We start from the raw sequence: 26,780 nt of genomic DNA, 5'->3' as shown, positions 1-26,780 counted from the left end.
CCATGCATACACACTTCTGAGAGTTGAGCTTATGGCCTGTACCTCCACATCCAGCCTGCTGGTACCCTTGGCTTCTAAAAGGCCTAGGCTCGCTGTTTGACGGAAGTGCTGGGAGAGGTAGTTGGAATCACCCGGCACACAAGACTAGTGCCTCCAAGTTCAGTTCAGCGATTTCCTAGTAATTCCTGTGGTAGACCGGTGCTACATACTAAGTTCCATACCTGAGAGGCTAGCTGAACGCCTTGTCCAAACGATCTTACTTCTGAGAGTTGAGCTCAGCCTCAGTCCCTCACAGTTCCACACTGCCTGCAGAGTGAGTTTCGCAGGTCTTCAGCAGAGACGTTTGCCAGAGGCTTCTGAGACGCAGTGTAACAATGCAGACCTGGAGGGTATCTCCAGGTGCAGTAGAGTGGTAATCTTGGAACCTCCTGACTCAGAGTACTGCTACCTTCTCACTGCCATAGGAATGCAGCTAGTTGACAGCTGGCTTCAAGACATGCTTCCTTGTGAGAGCTGAGGACAGGGCAGAACCCTCCCGCATCCTGCCTGACTGTAGGAGTAGCTGCTAACATCCTAAAGTTAGTGGCTGGGAGAGGTTGCGGGAAAAGCATGTGTGAGCACTGGGCCTGAACTCCCGTGTATCTGAGTTGAATACAGCGATTTCCAATGGCCTTCTTCAATCACAATATAGCTAGGTTCCAACTCCCATGTCCGAGCGGGTAGCAGACATCTGCCTCCCATGCATACACACTTCTGAGGGTTGAGCTTATGGCCTGTACCTCCACATCCAGCCTGCTGGTACCCTTGACTTCTAAAAGGCCTAGGCTCGCTGTTTGACGGAAGTGCTGGGACAGGTAATTGGAATCTCCCGGCACACAAGACGAGTGCTCCAAGCTCAATTCACGATTTCCCAGTAATTCTTGTTGTAGACAGTTGCTACATACTAAGTTCCATATGCGAGAAGGTAGCTGAACGCGTTGTCCAAAAGCATCTTACTTCTGAGAGTTGAGCCCACCCTCAGTCCCTCACAGTTCCACACTGCCTGCAGAGTGAGTTTCACACGTCTTCACCAGAGACGATTGCCAGAGGCTTCTGAGTACAAGTTAACAATGCAGACCTGGAGGGTATCTCCAGGTGCAGTAGAGTGGTAATCTTGGAACCACCTGACTCAGAGTACTGCTACCTTCTCACTGCCATATGAATGCAGCTAGTTGACAGCTGGCTTCAAGACATGCTTCCCTGTGAGAGCTGAGGACAGGGCAGAACCCTCCCGCATGCTGCCTGACTGTAGGAGTAGCTGCTAACATCCTAATGTTAGTGGCTGGGAGAGGTTGCGGGAAAAGCATGTGTGAGCACTGGGCCTGAACTCCCGTGTATCTGAGTTGAATACAGCGATTTCCAAGGGCTTTCCTCAACCAGAGTGTACCTAGGTTCCAAATCCCATGTACGAGCGGGTAGCAGACATCTGCCTCCCATGCATACACACTTCTGAGAGTTGAGCTTATGGCCTGTACATCCACATCCAGCCTGCTGGTACCCTTGGCTTCTAAAAGGCCTAGGCTCGCTGTTTGACGGAAGTGCTGGGAGAGGTAATTGGAATCACCCCGCACACAAGACTAGTGCCTCCAAGCTCAGTTCAGCGGTTTCCTAGTAATTCCTGTGGTAGACTGGTGCTACATAATAAGTTCCACATGTGAGAGGGTAGCTGAACGCCTTGTCCAAAGCCATCTTACTTCTGAGAGTTGAGCTCAGCCTCAGTCCCTCACAGTTCCACATTGCCTGCAGAGTGAGTTTCGCAGGTCTTCAGCAGAGACGTTTGCCAGAGGCTTCTGAGACAAAGGGTAACAATGCAGACCTGGAGGGTATCCCCAGGTGCAGTCGACTGGTAATCTTGGAACCTCCTGACTCAGAATACTGCTACCTTATAAATGCCATAGGAATGCAGCTAGTTGACAGCTGGCTTCAAGACATGCTTCCCTGTGAGAGCTGAGGACAGGGCAGAACCCTCCCGCATGCTGCCTGACTGTAGGAGTAGCTGCTAACATCCTAATGTTAGTGGCTGGGAGAGGTTGCGGGAAAAGCATGTGTGAGCACTGGGCCTGAACTCCCGTGTATCTGAGTTGAATACAGCGATTTCCAGCGACTTTCCTCAACCAGAGTGTAGCTAGGTTCCAAATCCCATGTACGAGCGGGTAGCAGACATCTGCCTCCCATGCATACACACTTCTGAGAGTTGAGCTTATGGCCTGTACCTCCACATCCAGCCTGCTGGTACCCTTGGCTTCTAAAAGGCCTAGGCTCGCTGTTTGACGGAAGTGCTGGGAGAGGTAATTGGAATCTCCCGGCACACAAGACGAGTGCCTCCAAGCTCAATTCACGATTTCCCAGTAATTCTTGTGGTAGACAGGTGCTACATACTAAGTTCCATATGTGAGTTGGTTGCTGAACGCCTTGTCCAAAAGCATCTTACTTCTGAGAGTTGAGCTCACCCTCAGTCCCTCACAGTTCCACACTGCCTGCAGAGTGAGTTTCACACATCTTCACCAGAGACGATTGCCAGAGGCTTCTGAGTACAAGTTAACAATGCAGACCTGGAGTGTATCTCCAGGTGCAGTAGAGTGGTAATCTTGGAACCTCCTGACTCAGAGTACTGCTACCTTCTCACTGCCATAGGAATGCAGCCAGTTGACAGCTGGCTTCAAGACATGCTTCCCTGTGAGAGCAGAGGACAGGGCAGAACCTCCCGCATCCCGCCTGACTGTAGGAGTAGCTGCTAACATCCTTATGTTAGTTGCTGGGAGAGGTTGCGAGAAAAGCATGTGTGAGCACTGGGCCTGAACTCCCGTGTATCTGAGTTGAATACAGCGATTTCCAATGGCCTTCTTCAATCACAATATAGCTAGGTTCCAACTCCCATGTCCGAGTGGGTAGAGGACATCTGCCTCCCATGCATACACACTTCTGAGAGTTGAGCTTATGGCCTGTACCTCCACTTCCAGCCTGCTGGTACCCTTGGCTTCTAAAAGGCCTAGGCTCGCTGTTTGACGGAAGTGCTGGGAGAGGTAATTGGAATCTCCCGGCACACAAGACGAGTGCTCCAAGCTCAATTCACGATTTCCCAGTAATTCTTGTGGTAGACAGGTGCTACATACTAAGTTCCATATGTGAGAAGGTAGCTGAACGCCTTGTCCAAAAGCATCTTACTTCTGAGAGTTGAGCCCACCCACAGTCCCTCACAGTTCCACACTGCCTGCAGAGTGAGTTTCACACGTCTTCACCAGAGACCATTGCCAGAGGCTTCTGAGTACAAGTTAACAATGCAGACCTGGAGGGTATCTCCAGGTGCAGTAGAGTGGTAATCTTGGAACGACCTGACTCAGAGTACTGCTACCTTCTCACTGCCATATGAATGCAGCTAGTTGACAGCTGGCTTCAAGACATGCTTCCCTGTGAGAGCTGAGGACAGGGCAGAACCCTCCCGCATGCTGCCTGACTGTAGGAGTAGCTGCTAACATACTAATGTTAGTGGCTGGGAGAGGTTGCGGGAAAGCATGTGTGAGCACTGGGTCTGAACTCCCGTGTATCTGAGTTAAATACAGCGATTTCCAACGGCTTTCCTCAACCAGAGTGTAGCTAGGTTCCAAATCCCATGTACGAGCGGGTAGCAGACATCTGCCTCCCATGCATACACACTTCTGAGAGTTGAGCTTATGGCCTGTACCCCACATCCAGCCTGCTGGTACCCTTGGCTTCTAAAAGGCCTAGGCTCGCTGTTTGACGGAAGTGCTGGGAGAGATAATTGGAATCACCCGGCACACAAGACTAGTGCCTCCAAGCTCAGTTCAGCGATTTCCTAGTAATTCCTGTGGTAGACTGGTGCTACATACTAAGTTCCATACGTGAGAGGGTAGCTGAACGCCTTGTCCAAAACCATCTTACTTCTGAGAGTTGAGCTCAGGCTCAGTCCCTCACAGTTCCACACTGCCTGCAGAATGAGTTTCGCAGGTCTTCAGCAGAGACGTTTGCCAGAGGCTTCTGAGACGCAGGGTAACAATGCAGACCTGGAGGGTATCTCCAGGTGCAGTAGACTGGTAATCTTGGAACCTCCTGACTCAGAGTACTGCTACCTTCTCACTGCCATAGGAATGCAGCTAGTTGACAGCTGGCTTCAAGACATGCTTCCCTGTGAGAGCTGAGGAAAGGGCAGAACCCTCCCGCATCCTGCCTGACTGTAGGAGTAGCTGCTAACATCCTTATGTTAGTGGCTGGGAGAGGTTGCGGGAAAAGCATGTGTGAGCACTGGGCCTGAACTCCCGTGTATCTGAGTTGAATACAGCGATTTCCAACGGATTTCCTCAACCAGAGTGTTGCTAGGTTCCAAATCCCATGTACGAGCGGGTAGCAGACATCTGCCTCCCATGCATACACACTTCTGAGAGTTGAGCTTATGGCCTGTACCTCCACATCCAGCCTGCTGGTACACTTGGCTTCTAAAAGGCCTAGGCTCGCTGTTTGACGGAAGTGCTGGGAGAGGTAATTGGAATCTCCCGGCACACAAGACGAGTGCCTCCAAGCTCAATTCACGATTTCCCAGTATTTCTTGTGGTAGACAGGTGTTACATACTAAGTTCCATATGTGAGAAGGTAGCTGAACGCCTTGTCCAAAAGCATCTTACTTCTGAGATTTGAGCACAACCTCAGTCCCTCACACTTCCACACTGCCTGCAGAGTGAGTTTCACACGTCTTCACCAGAGACGATTGCCAGAGGCTTCTGAGTACATGTTAACAATGCAGACCTGGAGGGTATCTCCAGGTGCAGTAGAGTGGTAATCTTGGAACCTCCTGACTCAGAGTACTGCTACCTTCTCACTGCCATAGGAATGCAGCTAGTTGACAGCTGGCTTCAAGACATGCTTCCCTGTGAGAGCTGAGGACAGGGCAGAACACTCCCGCATCCTGCCTGACTGTAGGAGTAGCTGCTAACATCCTTATGTTAGTGGCTGGGAGAGGTTGCGCGAAAAGCATGTGTGAGCACTGGGCCTGAACTCCCGTGAATCTGAGTTGAATACAGCGATTTCCAATGGACTTCTTCAATCACAGTGTAGCTAGGTTCCAACTCCCATGTCCGAGTGGGTAGCAGACATCTGCCTCCCATGCATATACACTTCTGAGAGTTGAGCTTATGGCCTGTACCTCCACATCCAGCCTGCTGGTACCCTTGGCTTCTGAAAGGCCTAGGCTCGCTGTTTGACGGAAGTGCTGGGAGAGGTAATTGGAATCACCCGGCACACAAGACTAGTGCCTCCAAGCTCAGTTCAGCGATTTCCTAGTAATTCCTGTGGTAGACTGGTGCTACATACTAAGTTGCATACGTGAGAGGGTGGCTGAACGCCTTGTCCAAAACCATCTTACTTCTGAGAGTTGAGCTCAGCCTCAGTCCCTCACAGTTCCACACTGCCTGCCGAGTGAGTTTCGCAGGTCTTCAGCAGAGACGTTTGCTAGAGGCTTCTGAGACGCAGGGTAACAATTGAGACCTGGAGCGTATCCCCAGGTGCAGTAGACTGGTAATCTTGGAACCTCCTGACTCAGAATACTGCTACCTTCTCACTGCCATAGGAATGCAGCTAGTTGACAGCTGGCTTCAAGACATGCTTCCCTGTGAGAGCTGAGGACAGGGCAGAACACTCCCGCATCCTGCCTGACTGTAGGAGTAGCTGCTAACATCCTTATATTAGTGGCTGGGAGAGGTTGTGGGAAAAGCATGTGTGAGCACTGGGCCTGAACTCCCGTGTATCTGAGTTGAATACATCGATTTCCAACGGCTTTCCTCAACCAGAGTGTTGCTAGGTTCCAAATCCCATGTCCGAGTGGGTAGCAGACATCTGCCTCCCATGCATACACACTTCTGAGAGTTGAGCTTATGGCCTGTACCTCCACATCCAGCCTGCTGGTACCCTTGTCTTCTAAAAGGCCTAGGCTCGCTGTTTGACGGAAGTGCTGGGAGAGGTAATTGGAATCTCCCGGCACACAAGACGAGTGCCTCCAAGCTCAATTCACGATTTCCCAGTAATTCTTGTGGTAGACAGGTGCTACATACTAAGTTCCATATGTGAGATGGTAGCTGAACGCCTTGTCCAAAAGCATCTTACTTCTGAGAGTTGAGCCCACCCTCAGTCCCTCACAGTTCCACACTGCCTGCAGAGTGAGTTTCACACGTCTTCACCGGAGACGATTGCCAGAGGCTTTTGAGTACAAGTTAACAATGCAGACCTGGAGGGTATCTCCAGGTGCAGTAGAGTGGTAAACTTGGAACCTCCTGACTCAGAGTACTGCTACCTTCTCACTGCCATAGGAATGCAGCTAGTTGACAGCTGGCTTCAAGACATGCTTCCCTGTGAGAGCTGAGGACAGGGCAGAACCCTCCCGCATCCTGCCTGACTGTAGGATTAGCTGCTAACATCCTAATGTTAGTGGCTGGGAGAGGTTGCGTTAAAAGCATTTGTGAGCACTGGGCCTGAACTCCCGTGTATCTGAGTTGAATACAGCGATTTCCAACGGCTTTCCTCAACCAGAGTGTAGCTAGGTTCAAATCCCATGTACGAGCGGGTAGCAGACATCTGCCTCCCATGCATACACACTTCTGAGAGTTGAGCTTATGGCCTGTACCTCCACATCCAGCCTGCTGGTACCCTTGGCTTCTAAAAGGCCTAGACTCGCTGTTTGACGGAAGTGCTGGGAGAGGTAATTGGAATCACCCGGCACACAAGACTAGTGCCTCCAAGCTCAGTTCAGCGATTTCCTAGTAATTCCTGTGGTAGACTGGTGCTACATACTAAGTTCCATACGTGAGAGTGTAGCTGAACGCCTTGTCCAAAACCATCTTACTTCTGAGAGTTGAGCTCAGCCTCAGTCCCTCACAGTTCCACACTGCCTGCAGAGTGAGTTTCGCAGGTCTTCAGCAGAGACGTTTGCCAGAGGCTTCTGAGACGCAGGGTAACAATGCAGACCTGGAGGGTATCCCCAGGTGCAGTCGACTGGTAATCTTGGAACCTCCTGACTCAGAGTACTGCTACCTTCTCACTGCCATAGGAATGCAGCTAGTTGACAGCTGGCTTCAAGACATGCTTCCCTCTATAGCTGAGGACAGGGCAGAACCCTACCGCATCCTGCCTGACTGTAGGAGTAGCTGCTAACATCCTTATGTTAGTGGCTGGTAGAGGTTGCGGGAAAAGCATGTGTGAGCACTGGGCCTGAACTCCCGTGTATCTAAGTTGAATACAGCGATTCCAACGGCTTTCCTCAACCAGAGTGTAGCTAGGTTCCAAATCCCATGTACGAGAGGGTAGCAGACATCTGCCTCCCATGCATACACACTTCTGAGAGTTGAGCTTATGGCCTGTACCTCCACATCCAGCCTGCTGGTACCATTGGCTTCTAAAAGGCCTAGGCTCGCTGTTTGACGGAAGTTCTGGGAGAGGTAATTGGAATCTCCCGGCACACAAGACGAGTGCCTCTAAGCTCAATTCACGATTTCCCAGTAATTCTTGTGGTAGACAGGTGCTACATACTAAGTTCCATATGTGAGAAGGTAGCTGAACGCCTTGTCCAAAAGCATCTTACCTCTGAGAGTTGAGCCCACCCTCAGTCCCTCACAGTTCCACACTGCCTGCAGAGTGAGTTTCACACATCTTCACCAGAGACGATTGCCAGAGGCTTCTGAGTACAAGTTAACAATGCACACCTGGAAGGTATCTCCAGCTGCAGTAGAGTGGTAATCTTGGAACCTCCTGACTCAGACTACTGCTACCTTCTCACTGCCATAGGAATGCAGCTAGTTGACAGCTGGCTTCAAGACATGCTTCCCTGTGAGAGCTGAGGACAGGGCAGTACCCTCCCGCATCCTGCCTGACTGTAGGAGTAGCTGCTAACATCCTTATGTTAGTGGCTGGGAGAGGTTGCGGGAAAAGCATGTGTGAGCACTGGGCCTGAACTCCCGTGTATCTGAGTTGAATACAGCGATTTCCAACGGCTTTCCTCAACCAGAGTGTAGCTAGGTTCCAAATCCCATGTAGGAGCGGGTAGCAGACATCTGCCTCCCATGCATACACACTTCTGAGAGTTGAGCTTATGGCCTGTACCTCCACAGCCAGCCTGCTGGTACACTTGGCTTCTAAAAGACCTAGGCTCGCTGTTTGACGGAAGTGCTGGGAGAGGTAATTGGAATCTCCCGGCACACAAGACGAGTGCCTCCAAGCTCAATTCACGATTTCCCAGTAATTCTTGTGGTAGACATGTGCTACATACTAAGTTCCATATGTGAGAAGGTAGCTGAACGCCTTGTCCAAAACCATCTTACTTCTGAGAGTTGAGCTCACCCTCAGTCCCTCACAGTTCCACACTGCCTGCAGAGTGAGTTTCACACATCTTCACCAGAGACGATTGCCAGAGGCTTCTGAGTACAAGTTAACAATGCAGACCTGGAGGGTATCTCCAGCTGCAGTAGAGTGGTAATCTTGGAACCTCCTGACTCAGAGTACTGCTACCTTCTCACTGCCATAGGAATGCAGCTAGTTGACAGCTGGCTTCAAGACATGCTTCCCTGTGAGAGCTGAGGACAGGGCAGAACACTCCCGCATCCTGCCTGACTGTAGGAGTAGCTGCTAACATCCTAATGTTAGTGGCTGGGACATGTTGCGGGAAAAGCATGTGTGAGCACTGGGCCTGAACTCCCGTGTATCTGAGTTGAATACAGCGATTTCCAATGGACTTCTTCAATCACAGTGTAGCCAGTTTCCAACTCCCATGTCCGAGTGGGTAGCAGACATCTGCCTCCCATGCAAACACACTTATGAGAGTTGAGCTTATAGCCTGTACCTCCACATCCAGCCTGCTGGTACCCTTGGCTTCTAAAAGGCCTAGGCTCGCTGTTTGACGGAAGTGCTGGGAGAGGTAATTGGAATCACCCGGCACACAAGACTAGTGCCTCCAAGTTCAGTTCAGCGATTTCCTAGTAATTCCTGTGGTAGACTGGTGCTACATACTAAGTTCCATACCTGAGAGGGTAGCTGAACGCCTTGTCCAAACCATCTTACTTCTGAGAGTTGAGCTCAGCCTCAGTCCCTCACAGTTCCACACTGCCTGCAGAGTGAGTTTCGCAGGTCTTCAGCAGAGACGTTTGCCAGAGGCTTCTGAGACGCAGGGTAACAATGCAGACCTGGAGGGTATCCCCAGGTGCAGTAGACTGGTAATCTTGGAACCTCCTGACTCAGAATACTGCTACCTTCTCACTGTCTTAGAAATGCAGCTAGTTGACAGCTAGCTGGCTTCAAGACATGCTTCCCTGAGAGAGCTGAGGACAGGGCAGAACCCTCCCGCATCCTGCCTGACTGTAGGAGTAGCTGCTAACATCCTAATGTTAGTGGCTGGGAGAGGTTGCGGGAAAAGCATGTGTGAGCACTGGGCCTGAACTCCCGTGTATCTGAGTTGAATACAGCGATTTCCAACGGCTTTCCTCAACCAGAGTGTAGCTAGTTTCCAAATCCCATGTACGAGCGGGTAGCAGACATCTGCCTCCCATGCATACACACTTCTGAGAGTTGAGCTTATGGCCTGTACCTCCACATCCAGCCTGCTGGTACCCTTGGCTCTTAAAAGGCCTAGGCTCGCTGTTTGACGAAAGTGCTGGGAGGGGTAATTGGAATCACCCGGCACACAAGACTAGTGCCTCCAAGCTCAGTTCAGCGATTTCCTAGTAATTCCTGTGGTAGACTGGTGCTACATACTAAGTTCCATACCTGAGAGGGTAGCTGAGCGCCTTGTCCAAAACCATCTTACTTCTGAGAGTTGAGCTCACCCTCAGTCCCTCACAGTTCCACACTGCCTGCAGAGTGAGTTTCGCAGGTCTTCAGCAGAGACGTTTGCCAGAGGCTTCTGAGACGCAGGGTAACAATGCAGACCTGGAGGGTATCCCCAGGTGCAGTCGAATGGTAATCTTGGAACCTCCTGACTCAGAATACTGCTACCTTCTCACTGCCATAGGAATGCAGCTAGTTGACAGCTAGCTGGCTTCAAGACATGCTTCCCTGAGAGAGCTGAGGACAGGGCAGAACCCTCCCGCATGCTGCCTGACTGTAGGAGTAGCTGCTAACATCCTAATGTTAGTGGCTGGGAGAGGTTGCGGGAAAAGCATGTGTGAGCACTGGGCCTGAACTCCCGTGTATCTGAGTTGAATACAGCGATTTCCAACGGCTTACCTCAACCAGAGTGTAGCTAGGATCCAAATACCATGTACGAGCGGGTAGCAGACATCTGCCTCCCATGCATACACACTTCTGAGAGTTGAGCTTATGGCCTGTACCTCCACATCCAGCCTGCTGGTACCCTTGGCTTCTAAAAGGCCTAGGCTCGCTGTTTGACGGAAGTGCTGGGAGAGGTAATTGGAATCTCCCGGCACACAAGACGAGTGCCTCCAAGCTCAATTCACGATTTCCCAGTAATTCTCTTGGTAGACAGGTGCTACATACTAAGTTCCATATGTGAGATGGTAGCTGAACGCCTTGTCCAAAAGCATCTTACTTCTGAGAGTTGAGCCCACCCTCAGTCCCTCACAGTTCCACACTGCCTGCAGAGTGAGTTTCACACGTCTTCACCAGAGACGATTGCCAGAGGCTTCTGAGTACAAGTTAACAATGCAGACCTGGAGGGTATCTCCAGGTGCAGTAGAGTGGTAATCTTGGAACCTCCTGACTCAGAGTACTGCTACCTTCTCACTGCCATAGGAATGCAGCTAGTTGACAGCTGGCTTCAAGACATGCTTCCCTGTGAGAGCTGAGGACAGGGCAGAACCCTCCCGCATCCTGCCTGACTGTAGGAGTAGCTGCTAACATCCTTATGTTAGTGGCTGGCAGAGGTTGCGCGAAAAGCATGTGTGAGCACTGGGCCTGAACTCCCGTGTATCTGAGTTGAATACAGCGATTTCCAATGGCCTTCTTCAATCACAGTGTAGTTAGGTTCCAACTCCCATGTCCGAGTGGGTACCAGACATTTGCCTCCCATGCATATACACTTCTGAGAGTTGAGCTTATGGCCTGTACCTCCACATCCAGCCTGCTGGTACCCTTGGCTTCTAAAAGGCCTAGGCTCGCTGTTTGACGGAAGTGTTGGGAGAGGTAATTGGAATCACCCGGCACACAAGACTAGTGCCTCCAAGCTCAGTTCAGCGATTTCCTAGTAATTCCTGTGGTAGACTGGTGCTACATACTAAGTTCCATACGTGAGATGGTAGCTGAACGCCTTGTCCAAAACCATCTTACTTCTGAGAGTTGAGCTCAGCCTCAGTCCCTCACAGTTCCACATGCCTGCAAAGTCAGGTTCGCAGGTCTTCAGCAGAGACGTTTGCCAGAGGCTTCTGAGACGCAGGGTAACAAAGCAGACCTTGAGGGTATCCCTAGGTGCAGTAGCCTGGTAATCTTGGAACCTCCTATCTCAGAATACTACTACCTTCTCACTGCCATAGGAATGCAGCTAGTTGACAGCTGGCTTCAAGATATGCTTCCCTGTGAGAGCTGAGGAAAGGGCAGAACCCTCCCGCATCCTGCCTGACTGTAGGAGTAGCTGCTAGCATCCTTATGTTAGTGGCTGGGAGAGGTTGCGCGAAAAGCATGTGTGAGCACTGGGCCTGAACTCCCGTGTATCTGAGTTGAATACAGCGATTTCCAACGGCTTTCCTCAACCAGAGTGTAGCTAGGTTCCAAATCCCATGTACGAGCGGGTAGCAGACATCTGCCTCCCATGCATACACACTTCTGAGAGTTGAGCTTATGGCCTGTACCTCCACATCCAGCCTGCTGGTACCCTTGGCTTCTAAAATGCCTAGGCTCGCTGTTTGACGGAAGTGCTGGGAGAGGTAATTGGAATGTCCCGGCACACTAGATGAGTGCCTCCAAGCTCAATTCACGATTTCCCAGTAATTCTTGTGGTAGACAGGTGCTACATACTAAGTTCCATATGTGAGAAGGTAGCTGAACGCCTTGTCCAAAGCATCTTTCTTCTGAGTGTTGAGCTCACCCTCAATCCCTCACAGTTCCACACTGCCTGCAGAGTGAGTTTCACACGTCTTCACCAGAGACGATTGCCAGAGGCTTCTGAGTACAAGTTAACAATGCAGACCTGGAGGGTATCTCCAGGTTCAGTAGAGTGGTAATCTTGGAACCTCCTGACTCAGAGTACTGCTACCTTCTCACTGCCATAGGTGTGCAGCTAGTTGACAGCTGGCTTCAAGACATGCTTCCCTGTGAGAGCTGAGGACAGGGCAGAACACTCCCGCATCCTGCCTGACTGTAGGAGTAGCTGCTAACATCCTAATGTTAGTGGCTGGGAGAGGTTGCGGGAAAAGCATGTGTGAGCACTGGGCCTGAACTCCCGTGTATCTGAGTTGAATACAGCGATTTCCAATGGACTTCTTCAATCACAGTGTATCCAGTTTCCAACTCCCATGTCCGAGTGGGTAGCAGACATCTGCCTCCCATGCATACACACTTCTGAGAGTTGAGCTTATGGCCTGTACCTCCACATCCAGCCTGCTGGTACCCTTGACTTCTAAAAGGCCTAGGCTCTCTGTTTGACGGAAGTGCTGGGAGAGGTAATTGGAATCTCCCGGCACACAAGACGAGTGCTCCAAGCTCAATTCACGATTTCCCAGTAATTCTTGTTTTAGACAGGTGCTGCATACTAAGTTCCATATGTGAGAAGGTAGCTGAAAGCCTTGTCCAAAAGCATCTTACTTCTGAGAGTTGAGCCCACCCTCAGTCCCTCACAGTTCCACACTGCCTGCAGAGTGAGTTTCACACGTCTTCACCAGAGACGATTGCCAGAGGCTTCTGAGTACAAGTTAACAATGCAGACCTGGAGGGTATCTCCAGGTGCAGTAGAGTGGTAATCTTGGAACCACCTGACTCAGAGTACTGCTACCTTCTCACTGCCATAGGAATGCAGCTAGTTGACAGCTGGCTTCAAGACATGCTTCCCTGTGAGAGCTGAGGACAGGGCAGAACCCTCCCGCATGCTGCCTGACTGTAGGAGTAGCTGCTAACATCCTAATGTTAGTGGCTGGGAGAGGTTGCGGGAAAAGCATGTGTGAGCACTGGGCCTGAACTCCCGTGTATCTGAGTTGAATACAGCGATTTCCAACGGCTTTCCTCAACCAGAGTGTAGCTAGGTTCCAAATCCCATGTACGAGCGGGTAGCAGACATCTGCCTCCCATGCATACACACTTCTGAGAGTTGATCTTATGGCCTGTACCTCCACATCCAGCCTGCTGGTACTCTTGGCTTCTAAAAGGCCTAGGCTCGCTGTTTGACGGAAGTGTTGGTAGAGGTAATTGGAATCACCCGGCACACAAGACTAGTGCCTCCAAGCTCAGTTCAGCGATTTCCTAGTAATTCCTGTGGTAGACTGGTGCTACATACTAAGTTGCATACGTGAGAGGGTAGCTGAACGCCTTGTCCAAAACCATCTTACTTCTGAGAGTTGAGCTCACCCTCAGTCCCTCTCAGTTCCACACAGCCTGCAGAATGAGTTTCGCAGGTCTTCAGCAGAGACGTTTGCCAGAGGCTTCTGAGACGCAGGGTAACAATGCAGACCTGGAGGGTATCCCCAGGTGCAGTTGACTGGTAATCTTGGAACCTCCAGACTCAGAGTACTGCTACCTTCTCACTGCCATAGGAATGCAGCTAGTTGACAGCTGGCTTCAAGACATGCTTCCTTGTGAGAGCTGAGGAAAGGGCAGAACCCTCCCGCATCCTGCCTGACTGTAGGAGTAGCTGCTAACATCCTTATGTTAGTGGCTGGGAAAGGTTGCGGGAAATGCATGTGTGAGCACTGGGCCTGAACTCCCGTGTATCTGAGTTGAATACAGCGATTTCCAACGGCTTTCCTCAACCAGAGTGTTGCTAGAGTCCAAATCCCATGTACGAGCGGGTAGCAGACATCTGCCTCCCATGCATACACACTTCTGAGAGTTGAGCTTATGGCCTGTATCTCCACATCCAGGCTGCTGGTACCCTTGGCTTCTAAAAGGCCTAGGCTCGCTGTTTGACGGAAGTGCTGGGAGAGGTAATTGGAATCTCCCGGCACACAAGACGAGGGCCTCCAAGCTCAATTCACGATTTCCCAGTAATTCTTGTGGTAGACAGGTGCTACATACTAAGTTCCATATGTGAGAATGTAGCTGAACGCCTTGTCCAAAAGCATCTTACTTCTGAGAGTTGAGCACACCCTCAGTCCCTCACACTTCCACACTGCCTGCAGAGTGAGTTTCACACGTCTTCACCAGAGACGATTGCCAGAGGCTTCTGAGTACAAGGTAACAATGCAGACCTGGAGGGTATCTCCAGCTGCAGTAGAGTGGTAATCTTGGAACCTCCTGACTCAGAGTACTGCTACCTTCTCACTGCCATAGGAATGCAGCTAGTTGACAGCTGGCTTCAAGACATGCTTCCCTGTGAGAGCTGAGGACAGGGCAGAACCTCCCGCATCCTGCCTGACTGTAGGAATAGCTGCTAACATCCTAATGTTAGTGGCTGGGAGAGGTTGCGGGAAAAGCATGTGTGAGCACTGGGCCTGAACTCCCGTGTATCTGAGTTGAATACAGCGATTTCCAACGGCTTTCCTCAACCAGAGTGTAGCTAGGTTCCAAATCCCATGTACGAGCGGGTAGCAGACATCTGCCTCCCATGCATACACACTTCTGAGAGTTGAGCTTATGGCCTGTACCTCCACATCCAGCCTGCTGGTACCCTTGGCTTCTAAAAGGCCTAGGCTCGCTGTTTGACGGAAGTGCTGGGAGAGGTAATTGGAATCACCCGGCACACAAGACTAGTGCCTCCAAGCTCAGTTCAGCGATTTCCTAGTAATTCCTCTGGTAGACTGGTGCTACATACTAAGTTGCATACGTGAGAGTGTAGCTGAACGCCTTGTCCAAAACCATCTTACTTCTGAGAGTTGAGCTCAGCCTCAGTCCCTCACAGTTCCACACTGCCTGCCGAGTGAGTTTCGCAGGTCTTCAGCAGAGACGTTTGCTAGAGGCTTCTGAGACGCAGGGTAACAATGCAGACCTGGAGCGTATCCCCAGGTGCAGTAGACTGGTAATCTTGGAACCTCCTGACTCAGAATACTGCTACCTTCTCACTGTCATAGGAATGCAGCTAGTTGACAGCTAGCTGGCTTCAAGACATGCTTCCCTGAGAGAGCTGAGGACAGGGCAGAACCCTCCCGCATCCTGCCTGACTGTAGGAGTAGCTGCTAACATCCTAAATTTAGTGGCTGGGAGAGGTTGCGGGAAAACCATGTGTGAGCACTGGGCCGGAACTCCCGTGTATCTGAGTTGAATACAGCGATTTCCAATGGACTTCTTCAATCACAGTGTAGCCAATTTCCAACTCCCATGTCCGAGTGGGTAGCAGACATCTGCCTCCCATGCATACACACTTCTGAGGGTTGAGCTTATGGCCTGTACCTCCACATCCAGCCTGCTGGTACCCTTGACTTCTAAAAGGCCTAGGCTCGCTGTTTGACGGAAGTGCTGGGAGAGGTAATTGGAATCTCCCGGTACACAAGACGAGTGCTCCAAGCTCAATTCACGAATTCCCAGTAATTCTTGTTGTAGACAGATGCTACATACTAAGTTCCATATGTGAGAAGGTAGCTGAACGCCTTGTCCAAAAGCATCTTACTTCTGACAGTTGAGCCCACCCTCAGTCCCTCACAGTTCCACACTGCCTGCAGAGTGAGTTTCACATGTCTTCACCAGAGACGATTGCCAGAGGCTTCTGAGTACAAGTTAACAATGCAGACCTGGAGGGTACCTCCAGGTGCAGTAGAGTGGTAATCTTGGAACCACCTGACTCAGAGTACTGCTACCTTCTCACTGCCATAGGAATGCAGCTAGTTGACAGCTGGCTTCAAGACATGCTTCTCTGTGAGAGCTGAGGACAGGGCAGAACCCTCCCGCATGCTGCCGGACTGTAGGAGTAGCTGCTAACATCCTAATGTTAGTGGCTGGGAGAGGTTGCGGGAAAAGCATGTGTGAGCACTGGGCCTGAACTCCCGTGTATCTGAGTTGAATACAGCGATTTCCAACGGCTTTCCTCAACCAGAGTGTAGCTAGGTTCCAAATCCCATGTACGAGCGGGTAGCAGACATCTGCCTCCCATGCATACACACTTCTGAGAGTTGAGCTTATGGCCTGTACCTCCACATCCAGCCTGCTGTAACCCTTGGCTTCTAAAAGGCCTAGGCTCGCTGTTTGACGGAAGTGCTGGGAGAGGTAATTGGAATCACCCGGCACACAAGACTAGTGCCTCCAAGCTCAGTTCAGCGATTTCCTAGTAATTCCTGTGGTAGACTGGTGCTACATAATAAGTTGCATACGTGAGAGGGTAGCTGAACGCCTTGTCCAAAACCATCTTACTTCTGAGAGTTGAGCTCACCCTCAGTCCCTCTCAGTTCCACACTGCCTGCAGAATGAGTTTAGCAGGTCTTCAGCAGAGACGTTTGCCAGAGGCTTCTGAAACGCAGGGTAACAATGCAGACCTGGAGGGTATCCCCAGGTGCAGTAGACTGGTAATCTTAGAACCTCCAGACTCAGAATACTGCTACCTTCTCACTGCCATAGGAATGCAGCTAGTTGACAGCTGGCTTCAAGACATGCTTCCTTGTGAGAGCTGAGGAAAGGGCAGAACCCTCCCGCATCCTGCCTGACTGTAGGAGTAGCTGCTAACATCCTTATATTAGTGGCTGGGAGAAGTTGCGGGAAAAGCATGTGTGAGCACTGGGCCTGAACTCCCGTGTATCTGAGTTGAATACAGCGATTTCCAACGGCTTTCCTCAACCAGAGTGTTGCTAGGGTCCAAATCCCATGTACGAGCGGGTAGCAGACATCTGCCTCCCATGCATACACACTTCTGAGAGTTGAGCTTCTGGCCTGTACCTCCACATCCAGCCTGATGGTACCCTTGGCTTCTAAAAGGACTAGGCTCGCTGTTTGACGGAAGTGCTGGGAGAGGTAATTGGAATCTCCCGGCACACAAGACGAGGGCCTCCAAGCTCAATTCAAGATTTCCCAGTAATTCTTGTGGTAGACAGGTGCTACATACTAAGTTCCATATGTGAGAAGGTAGCTGAACGCCTTGTCCAAAGGAATCTTACTTCTGAGAGTTGAGCACACCCTCAGTCCCTCACACTTGCACACTGCCTGCAGAGTGAGTTTCACACGTCTTCACCATAGACGATTGCCAGAGGCTTCTGAGTACAAGTTAACAATGCAGACCTGGATGGTATCTCCAGGTGCAGTAGAGTGGTAATCTTGGAACCTCCTGACTCAGACTACTGCTACCTTCTCACTGCCATAGGAATGCAGCTAGTTGACAGCTGGCTTCAAGACATGCTTCCCTGTGAGAGCTGAGGACAGGGCAGAACCCTCCCGCATCCTGCCTGACTGTAGGAGTAGCTGCTAACATCCTTATGTTAGTGGCTGGGAGAGGTTGCGGGAAAAGCATGTGTGAGCACTGGGCCTGAACTCCCGTGTATCTGAGTTGAATACAGCGATTTCCAACGGCTTTCCTCAACCAGAGTGTAGCTAGGTTCCAAATCCCATGTAAGAGCGGGTACAGACATCTGCCTCCCATGCATACACACTTCTGAGAGTTGAGCTTATGGCCTGTACCTCCACTGCCAGCCTGCTGGTACACTTGGCTTCTAAAAGACCTAGCCTCGCTGTTTGACGGAAGTGCTGGGAGAGGTAATTGGAATCTCCCGGCACACAAGACGAGTGCCTCCAAGCTCAATTCACGATTTCCCAGTAATTCTTGTGGTAGACAGGTGCTACATACTAAGTTCCATATGTGAGAAGGTAGCTGAACGCCTTGTCCAAAAGCATCTTACTTCTGAGAGTTGAGCTCACCCTCAGTCCCTCACAGTTCCACACTGCCTGCAGAGTTAGTTTCACACATCTTCACCAGAGACGATTGCCAGAGTCTTCTGAGTACAAGTTAACAATGCAGACCTGGAGGGAATCTCCAGCTGCAGTAGAGTGGTAAACTTGGAACCTCCTGACTCAGAGTACTGCTACCTTCTCACTGCCATAGGAATGCAGCTAGTTGACAGCTGGCTTCAAGACATGCTTCCCTGTGAGAGCTGAGGACAGGGCAGAACCTCCCGCATCCTGCCTGACTGTAGGAGTAGCTGCTAACATCCTAATGTTAGTGGCTGGGAGAGGTTGCGGGAAAAGCATGTGTGAGCACTGGGCCTGAACTCCCGTGTATCTGAGTGAATACAGCGATTTCCAATGGCCTTGTTCAATCACAGTGTAGCCAGGTTCCAACTCCCATGTCCGAGTGGGTAGCAAACATGTGCCTCCCATGCATACACACTCTGAGAGTTGAGCTTATGGCCTGTACCTCCACATCCAGGCTGCTGGTACCCTTGGCTTCTAAAAGGCCTAGGCTCGCTGTTTGACGGAAGTGCTGGGAGAGGTAATTGGAATCACCCGGCACACAAGACTAGTGCCTCCAAGCTCAGTTCAGCGATTTCCTAGTAATTCCTGTGGTAGACTGGTGCTACATACTAAGTTCCATACGTGAGAGGGTAGCTGAACGCCTTGTCCAAAACCATCTTACTTCTGAGAGTTGAGCTCAGCCTCAGTCCCTCACAGTTCCACACTGCCTGCCGAGTGAGTTTCGCAGGTCTTCAGCAGAGACGTTTGCTAGAGGCTTCTGAGACGCAGGGTAACAATGCAGACCTGGAGCATATCCCCAGGTGCAGTAGACTGGTAATCTTGGAACCTCCTGACTCAGAATACTGCTACCTTCTCACTGCCATAGGAATGCAGCTAGTTGACAGCTGGCTTCAAGACATGCTTCCCTGTGAGACCTGAGGACAGGGCAGAACACTCCCGCATCCTGCCTGACTGTAGGAGTAGCTGCTAACATCCTTATGTTAGTGGCTGGGAGAGGTTGTGGGAAAAGCATGTGTGAGCACTGGGCCTGAACTCCCGTGTATCTGAGTATAATACAGCGATTTCCAATGGCCTTCTTCAATCACAATATTGCTAGGTTCCAACTCCCATGTCCGAGTGGGTAGCAGACATCTGCCTCCCATGCATACACACTTCTGAGAGTTGAGCTTATGGCCTGTACCTCCACATCCAGCCTGCTGGTACCCTTGGCTTCTAAAAGGCCTAGGCTCGCTGTTTGACGGAAGTGCTGGATGAGGTAATTGGAATCTCCCGGCACACAAGACGAGTGCCTCCAAGCTCAATTCACGATTTCCCAGTAATTCTTGTGGTAGACAGTTGCTACATACCAAGTTCCATATGTGAGAAGGTAGCTGAACGCCTTGTCCAAAAGCATCTTACTTCTGAGAGTTGAGCCCACCCTCAGTCCCTCACAGTTCCACACTGCCTGCAGAGTGAGTTTCACACGTCTTCACCAGAGACGATTGCCAGAGGCTTCTGAGTACAAGTTAACAATGCAGACCTGGAGTGTATCTCCAGGTGCAGTAGAGTGGTAATCTTGGAACCACCTGACTCAGAGTACTGCTACCTTCTCACTGCCATAGGAATGCAGCTAGTTGACAGCTGGCTTCAAGACATGCTTCCCTGTGAGAGCTGAGGACAGGGCAGAACCCTCCCTCATGCTGCCTGACTGTAGGAGTAGCTGCTAACATCCTAATGTTAGTGGCTGGGAGAGGTTGCGGGAAAAGCATGTGTGAGCACTGGGCCTGAACTCCCGTGTATCTGAGCTGAATACAGCGATTTCCAACGGCTTTCCTCAACGAGACTGTAGCTAGGTTCCAAATCCCATGTACGAGCGGGTAGCAGACATCTGCCTCCCATGCATACACACTTCTGAGAGTTGAGCTTATGGCCTGTACCTCCACATCCAGCCTGCTGGTACCCTTGGCTTCTAAAAGGCCTAGGCTCGCTGTTTGACGGAAGTGCTGGGAGAGGTAATTGGAATCACACGGCACACAAGACTAGTGCCTCCAAGCTCAATTCAGCGATTTCCTAGTAATTCCTGTGGTAGACTGGTGCTACATACTAATTTGCATACGTGAGAGGGTAGCTGAACGCCTTGTCCAAAACCATCTTACTTCTGAGAGTTGAGCTCAGCCTCAGTCCCTCATAGTTCCACACTGCCTGCAGAGTGAGTTTCGCAGGTCTTCAGCAGAGACGTTTGCCAGAGGCCTCTGAGACACAGGGTAACAATGCAGACCTGGAGGGTATCCCCAGGTGCAGTAGACTGGTAATCTTGGAACCTCCTGACTCAGAATACTGCTACCTTCTCACTGTCATAGGAATGCAGCTAGTTGACAGCTAGCTGGCTTCAAGACATGCTTCCCTGAGAGAGCTGAGGACAGGGCAGAACCCTCCCGCATCCTGCCTGACTGTAGGAGTAGCTGCTAACATCCTAATGTTAGTGGCTGGGAGAGGTTGCGGGAAAAGCATGTGTGAGCACTGGGCCTGAACTCCCGTGTATCTGAGTTGAATACAGCGATTTCCAACGGCTTTCCTGAACCAGAGTGTAGCTAGGTTCCAAATCCCATGTACTAGCGGGTAGCAGACATCTGCCTCCCATGCATACACACTTCTGAGAGTTGAGCTTCTGGCCTGTACCTCCACATCCAGCCTGCTGGTACCCTTGGCTTCTAAAAGGCCTAGGCTCGCTGTTTGACGGAAGTGCTGGGAGAGGTAATTGGAATCTCCCGGCACACAAGACGAGTGCCTCCAAGCTCAATTCACGATTTCCCAGTAATTCTTGTGGTAGACAGGTGCTACATACTAAGTTCCATATGTGAGAAGGTAGCTGAACGCCTTGTCCAAAAGCATCTTACTTCTGAGAATTGAGCTCACCCTCAGTCCCTCACAGTTCCACACTGCCTGCAGAGTGAGTTTCCCACGTCTTAACCAGAGACGATTGCCAGAGGCTTCTGAGTACAAGTTAACAATGCAGACCTGGAGGGTATCTCCAGGTGCAGTAGAGTGGTAATCTTGGAACCTCCTGACTCAGAGTACTGCTACCTTCTCACTGCCATAGGAATGCAGCTAGTTGACAGCTGGCTTCAAGACATGCTTCCCTGTGAGAGCTGAGGACAGGGTAGAACCCTCCCGCATCCTGCCTGACTGTAGGAGTAGCTGCGAACATCCTTATGTTACTGGCTGGGAGAGGTTGCGCGAAAAGCATGTGTGAGCACTGGGCCTGAACTCCCGTGTATCTGAGTTGAATACAGCGATTTCCAAAGGCTTTCATCAATCAGAGTGTAGCCAGGTTCCATATCCCATGTCCGAGTGGGTAGCAGACATCTGCCTCCCATGCATACACACTTCTGAGAGTTGAGCTTATAGCCTGTACCTCCACATCCAGCCTGCTGGTACCCTTGGCTTCTAAAAGGCCTAGGCTCGCTGTTTGACGGAAGTGCTGGGAGAGGTAGTTGGAATCACCCGGCACACAAGACTAGTGCCTCCAAGTTCAGTTCAGCGATTTCCTAGTAATTCCTGTGGTAGACCGGTGCTACATACTAAGTTCCATACCTGAGAGGCTAGCTGAACGCCTTGTCCAAACGATCTTACTTCTGAGAGTTGAGCTCAGCCTCAGTCCCTCACAGTTCCACACTGCCTGCAGAGTGAGTTTCGCAGGTCTTCAGCAGAGACGTTTGCCAGAGGCTTCTGAGACGCAGTGTAACAATGCAGACCTGGAGGGTATCCCCAGGTGCAGTAGACTGGTAATCTTGGAACCTCCTGACTCAGAATACTGCTACCTTCTCACTGCCTTAGGAATGCAGCTAGTTGACAGCTAGCTGGCTTCAAGACATGCTTCCCTGAGAGAGCTGAGGACAGGGCAGAACCCTCCCGCATCCTGCCTGACTGTAGGAGTAGCTGCTAACATCCTAATGTTAGTGGCTGGGAGAGGTTGCGGGAAAAGCATGTGTGAGCACTGGGCCTGAACTCCCGTGTAGCTGAGTTGAATACAGCGATTTCCAACGACTTTCCTCAACCAGAGTGTAGCTAGGTTCCAAATCCCATGTACGAGCGGGTAGCAGACATCTGCCTCCCATGCATACACACTTCTGAGAGTTGAGATTATGGCCTGTACCTCCACATCCAGCGTGCTGGTAACCTTGGCTTCTAAAAGGCCTAGGCTCGCTGTTTGACGGAAGTGCTGGGAGAGGTAATTGGAATCTCCCGGCACACAAGACGAGTGCCTCCAAGCTCAATTCACGATTTCCTATTAATTCTTGTGGTAGACAGGTGCTACATACTAAGTTCCATATGTGTGATGGTAGCTGAACGCCTTGTCCAAAAGCATCTTACTTCTGACAGTTGAGCCCACCCTCAGTCCCTCACAGTTCCACACTGCCTGCAGAGTGAGTTTCACACGTCTTCACCAGAGACGATTGCCAGAGGCTTCTGAGTACAAGTTAACAATGCAGACCTGGAGGGTATCTCCAGGTGCAGTAGAGTGGTAATCTTGGAACCTCCTGCCTCAGAGTACTGCTACCTTCTCACTGCCATAGGAATGCAGCTAGTTGACAGCTGGCTTCAAGACATGCTTCCTTGTGAGAGCTGAGGACAGGGCAGAACCCTCCCGCATCCTGCCTGACTGTAGGAGTAGCTGCTAACATCCTAAAGTTAGTGGCTGGGAGAGGTTGCGGGAAAAGCATGTGTGAGCACTGGGCCTGAACTCCCGTGTATCTGAGTTGAATACAGCGATTTCCAATGGCCTTCTTCAATCACAATATAGCTAGGTTCCAACTCCCATGTCCGAGTGGGTAGCAGACATCTGCCTCCCATGCATACACACTTCTGAGGGTTGAGCTTATGGCCTGTACCTCCACATCCAGCCTGCTGGTACCCTTGACTTCTAAAAGGCCTAGGCTCGCTGTTTGACGGAAGTGCTGGGACAGGTAATTGGAATCTCCCGGCACACAAGACGAGTGCTCCAAGCTCAATTCACGATTTCCCAGTAATTCTTGTTGTAGACAGGTGCTACATACTAAGTTCCATATGTGAGAAGGTAGCTGAACGCGTTGTCCAAAAGCATCTTACTTCTGAGAGTTGAGCCCACCCTCAGTCCCTCACAGTTCCACACTGCCTGCAGAGTGAGTTTCACACGTCTTCACCAGAGACGATTGCCAGAGGCTTCTGAGTACAAGTTAACAATGCAGACCTGGAGGGTATCTCCAGGTGCAGTAGAGTGGTAATCTTGGAACCACCTGACTCAGAGTACTGCTACCTTCTCACTGCCATATGAATGCAGCTAGTTGACAGCTGGCTTCAAGACATGCTTCCCTGTGAGAGCTGAGGACAGGGCAGAACCCTCCCGCATGCTGCCTGACTGTAGGAGTAGCTGCTAACATCCTAATGTTAGTGGCTGGGAGAGGTTGCGGGAAAAGCATGTGTGAGCACTGGGCCTGAACTCCCGTGTATCTGAGTTGAATACAGCGATTTCCAAGGGCTTTCCTCAACCAGAGTGTACCTAGGTTCCAAATCCCATGTACGAGCGGGTAGCAGACATCTGCCTCCCATGCATACACACTTCTGAGAGTTGAGCTTATGGCCTGTACATCCACATCCAGCCTGCTGGTACCCTTGGCTTCTAAAAGGCCTAGGCTCGCTGTTTGACGGAAGTGCTGGGAGAGGTAATTGGAATCACCCCGCACACAAGACTAGTGCCTCCAAGCTCAGTTCAGCGGTTTCCTAGTAATTCCTGTGGTAGACTGGTGCTACATAATAAGTTCGACATGTGAGAGGGTAGCTGAACGCCTTGTCCAAAGCCATCTTACTTCTGAGAGTTGAGCTCAGCCTCAGTCCCTCACAGTTCCACATTGCCTGCAGAGTGAGTTTCGCAGGTCTTCAGCAGAGACGTTTGCCAGAGGCTTCTGAGACAAAGGGTAACAATGCAGACCTGGAGGGTATCCCCAGGTGCAGTCGACTGGTAATCTTGGAACCTCCTGACTCAGAATACTGCTACCTTATAAATGCCATAGGAATGCAGCTAGTTGACAGCTGGCTTCAAGACATGCTTCCCTGTGAGAGCTGAGGACAGGGCAGAACCCTCCCGCATGCTGCCTGACTGTAGGAGTAGCTGCTAACATCCTAATGTTAGTGGCTGGGAGAGGTTGCGGGAAAAGCATGTGTGAGCACTGGGCCTGAACTCCCGTGTATCTGAGTTGAATACAGCGATTTCCAGCGACTTTCCTCAACCAGAGTGTAGCTAGGTTCCAAATCCCATGTACGAGCGGGTAGCAGACATCTGCCTCCCATGCATACACACTTCTGAGAGTTGAGCTTATGGCCTGTACCTCCACATCCAGCCTGCTGGTACCCTTGGCTTCTAAAAGGCCTAGGCTCGCTGTTTGACGGAAGTGCTGGGAGAGGTAATTGGAATCTCCCGGCACACAAGACGAGTGCCTCCAAGCTCAATTCACGATTTCCCAGTAATTCTTGTGGTAGACAGGTGCTACATACTAAGTTCCATATGTGAGTTGGTTGCTGAACGCCTTGTCCAAAAGCATCTTACTTCTGAGAGTTGAGCTCACCCTCAGTCCCTCACAGTTCCACACTGCCTGCAGAGTGAGTTTCACACATCTTCACCAGAGACGATTGCCAGAGGCTTCTGAGTACAAGTTAACAATGCAGACCTGGAGTGTATCTCCAGGTGCAGTAGAGTGGTAATCTTGGAACCTCCTGACTCAGAGTACTGCTACCTTCTCACTGCCATAGGAATGCAGCTAGTTGACAGCTGGCTTCAAGACATGCTTCCCTGTGAGAGCTGAGGACAGGGCAGAACCTCCCGCATCCCGCCTGACTGTAGGAGTAGCTGCTAACATCCTTATGTTAGTTGCTGGGAGAGGTTGCGAGAAAAGCATGTGTGAGCACTGGGCCTGAACTCCCGTGTATCTGAGTTGAATACAGCGATTTCCAATGGCCTTCTTCAATCACAATATAGCTAGGTTCCAACTCCCATGTCCGAGTGGGTAGAGGACATCTGCCTCCCATGCATACACACTTCTGAGAGTTGAGCTTATGGCCTGTACCTCCACTTCCAGCCTGCTGGTACCCTTGGCTTCTAAAAGGCCTAGGCTCGCTGTTTGACGGAAGTGCTGGGAGAGGTAATTGGAATCTCCCGGCACACAAGACGAGTGCTCCAAGCTCAATTCACGATTTCCCAGTAATTCTTGTGGTAGACAGGTGCTACATACTAAGTTCCATATGTGAGAAGGTAGCTGAACGCCTTGTCCAAAAGCATCTTACTTCTGAGAGTTGAGCCCACCCACAGTCCCTCACAGTTCCACACTGCCTGCAGAGTGAGTTTCACACGTCTTCACCAGAGACCATTGCCAGAGGCTTCTGAGTACAAGTTAACAATGCAGACCTGGAGGGTATCTCCAGGTGCAGTAGAGTGGTAATCTTGGAACGACCTGACTCAGAGTACTGCTACCTTCTCACTGCCATATGAATGCAGCTAGTTGACAGCTGGCTTCAAGACATGCTTCCCTGTGAGAGCTGAGGACAGGGCAGAACCCTCCCGCATGCTGCCTGACTGTAGGAGTAGCTGCTAACATACTAATGTTAGTGGCTGGGAGAGGTTGCGGGAAAGCATGTGTGAGCACTGGGTCTGAACTCCCGTGTATCTGAGTTAAATACAGCGATTTCCAACGGCTTTCCTCAACCAGTTGTTGCTAGGTTCCAAATCCCATGTACGAGCGGGTAGCAGACATCTGCCTCCCATGCATACACACTTCTGAGAGTTGAGCTTATGGCCTGTACCCCACATCCAGCCTGCTGGTACCCTTGGCTTCTAAAAGGCCTAGGCTCGCTGTTTGACGGAAGTGCTGGGAGAGGTAATTGGAATCACCCGGCACACAAGACTAGTGCCTCCAAGCTCAGTTCAGCGATTTCCTAGTAATTCCTGTGGTAGACTGGTGCTACATACTAAGTTCCATACGTGAGAGGGTAGCTGAACGCCTTGTCCAAAACCATCTTACTTCTGAGAGTTGAGCTCAGGCTCAGTCCCTCACAGTTCCACACTGCCTGCAGAATGAGTTTCGCAGGTCTTCAGCAGAGACGTTTGCCAGAGGCTTCTGACGCAGGGTAACAATGCAGACCTGGAGGGTATCCCCAGGTGCAGTCGACTGGTAATCTTGGAACCTCCTGACTCAGAATACTGCTACCTTCTCACTGCCATAGGAATGCAGCTAGTTGACAGCTAGCTGGCTTCAAGACATGCTTCCCTGAGGGAGCTGAGGACAGGGCAGAACCCTCTCGCATGCTGCCTGACTGTAGGAGTAGCTGCTAACATCCTAATGTTAGTGGCTGGGAGAGGTTGCGGGAAAAGCATGTGTGAGCACTGGGCCTGAACTCCCGTGTATCTGAGTTTAATACAGCGATTTCCAACGGCTTTCCTCAACCACAGTGTAGCTAGGTTCCAAATCCCATGTACGAGAGGGTAGCAGACATCTGCCTCCCATGCATACACACTTCTGAGAGTTGAGCTTATGGCCTGTACCTCCACATCCAGCCTGCTGGTACCCTTGGCTTCTAAAAGGCGTAGGCTCGCTGTTTGACGGAAGTGCTGGGAGAGGTAATTGGAATCTCCCGGCACACAAGACTTGTGCCTCCAAGCTCAATTCACGATTTCCCAGTAATTCTTGTGGTAGACAGGTGCTACATACTAAGTTCCATATGTGAGATGGTAGCTGAACGCCTTGTCCAAAAGCATC

This window comes from Canis aureus, chromosome 33 (genome assembly GCF_053574225.1).
Source record: "Canis aureus isolate CA01 chromosome 33, VMU_Caureus_v.1.0, whole genome shotgun sequence".
Lineage (NCBI taxonomy): Eukaryota > Metazoa > Chordata > Mammalia > Carnivora > Canidae > Canis > Canis aureus.
The sequence above is the reverse complement of the archived record's forward strand: the minus strand, read 5'-3'. Positions refer to the sequence as shown.